This window comes from Plecotus auritus (genome assembly GCF_963455305.1).
Source record: "Plecotus auritus genome assembly, chromosome: 9".
Lineage (NCBI taxonomy): Eukaryota > Metazoa > Chordata > Mammalia > Chiroptera > Vespertilionidae > Plecotus > Plecotus auritus.
Genome location: NC_137783.1, coordinates 18,924,996 through 18,927,424, shown reverse-complemented (window position 1 = coordinate 18,927,424; position 2,429 = coordinate 18,924,996).

Sequence of the window (2,429 nt, the reverse complement as noted above, 5' to 3'; positions counted from 1 at the left end):
GGGAAGCGAGGTGTTTACTCTCTCAATGCGCAGGCGCGGAAACGAAGCCTCTAGTTCTTAAAGACGTAGGAAGGAATTGACCTATTTCTATTGGGGTTCTTCTCATAGGTTGGTTCGTTACGACGGCCTGACACAGGCTCGATTCTGTGAAGACCAAACTTCAAGGTGCTCAGCTAACCCCTGTGACTTGAACCATTTTCCTCTACCCCCAGCTTGGCGCTAACCCCTTAAAAAAATTCAATCATTCGTTCCTTCATTCCGCAGACACCTATTGAGCTTGCCTCGTGCTGGGCTTTAGGGTCACTATGAGCTCACAGCATAGTGGTGGAGACAACCAAGTACACACATAATCCCCATAAGGTGTATCCAAGTGTTAACGGAGTGCAGAGAAGGGACTGACTTCATCTTTGGGGAAGAGGCAGTGACCATGACGGTTTTGTGTTTTGAGTTGGATGTTAAAGGATGAGGAGTTAGCCAGACTGAGTACTGAAGAAAAGAACACTCCAGGCAAAAGGGACAGAGTAAAAATGTAGGGAGGGGTGAAAAGGCCAGGTGTGTTTAGGAATGGGGAGCGAGCGTGAATTGTGAGTGAGAAGTGAGATCCCTTGGGCCTCAGCATAAACATCAGTTCCTTGAGGAAGCCTTCCCTTAGCCCTAGACGGGGCTTGGATCCCCTTGCTCTATGTTCTCAGAACTCCCTGTAGTTCTGTCAGAATGCACTTTACATTTATGTAGAGAGCTGTCTCAAGGTGTGAGGTATAATGTGAAATAAGCATCTCAGTCTCATTGTGATTACTAAGGCTTGGTATTGTCCATCTTACACTTCAGTTTCATATTTGACTCCTCCAGTGGTAGCTCAACTTTTAGCTCTAAAGACTCTTATATAGCCCATGTTTTTGTTATTCCGGGAGTGTTGAGATTGGGGTTAAGGGCAAGCATTTTCTTAGGGGATTTCCTATGATAACAATTGGGAGTCATAAGCAGCTTCAGTGGATCCTGTGATCACTTGGGGAATTGGGGATTGTTATTCCAGCTGACCCCAGCCTTTAGTTTCATGACACTTTACTCTTTGCCTCTCACCTCACACCATGATATCTGCTAGCAAGTCAGTAGCCACAATTTCATCTCTCCACAGTCCAGACTCGGGTCTGTGGCCCAGGAAAGATCTACTTTCCATATCTGTATCTCCTAAATTTGAAGGGCAGTTCTTGCTACACACTTTCTCTCCATACCACACCTACAATAGGAATCAAAATTTAATAGTCTGTGATAAATATTTGTGGATAAATGAAATAGGGCCCTGCTCTCACAGAGTGTACATTCTAGTTGAGGAAACAGGCCATAATAAATTCAATACATACACAGGAACTCAGTTTGTGATAAGTAATTATGAAGGGAAGAAATGGAGGGAGGTGATAAAAAGTAACCACAGCAAGGAGGGGCTACTTTGGGTGGAAGAATAAGCAGTGATCCAGGTGAGTAATGACAGTGGCTTTGACTAGGGAGCAGCAGTGGAGATAGAGAGGTGGTACACCTTTGGTGGTGGAATTGGTGATTGATTAAAAGGGGGTAAGAAGGAGAGTGAGGGAGAGGAAGAAATGAAGAATTCTCAATTTTGACCTGAGCAACTAGGTGGATGGTGTCATTTACTGAAATAGGGGATACTTGGAAGGCATGAATCAAAGTTCCATTTTGAACATGTTAAGTTTGAACATTTCAGGTCCACATGAATATGTCAAATAGATAATTATGTAGCTATAAACTCAGGAGTCCTCTGCATATAAATGAAGCCATGGGGTTTACTGTGATTTAGAGAAGAGGCTCAAGTCTGAGCTGTGGGGCCCAATGTTGTTTAGAATTCCAGTTGAGAAGGATGAGTCTGCAGGGGAGGGGTCAGAAGGGTCATCCAGAAGTGTAGGAGAAAAACCAGGAAGTATAAAATACTGGAAGGCAGGAAAAGAGGGTGTTTTGAGACAGAGAAGCTGACAACATTCAGAGTCTGACCAATGGATAGAAAAAAATCAGAATGCCAACCTGTTTTTTTTCTGGTTCCCATTTGTGTGCTCTGGTTCTGGGGCACTTCCTACTTCTCTAGAAATTCTCAGCTTAGACTTCAACTTCCCTTGAATGTGGATCTACCCTAAAATATAGAAAATGTCTCCATACCTAACCCAGTTATATACACACACTCACCATGCTCATTCATCCAACCATACCATTATTGAGTGCCTATTATTTGCCAGGCCTTGAGGATAAGACAGTGAGGTGGGGAGAACTTAGTCCAGGCACTCAAGGAGCCTTCAAGAGCTTACAGTGTATCAGAGAAGACAATCATTCAAATACATAGTTATAAACTGAGATGTGCCATGAAGGAAAAGTATAGGGCACCATAAGAGCCTGTCAGTGTCACCTTGTTTAAATTATGCATG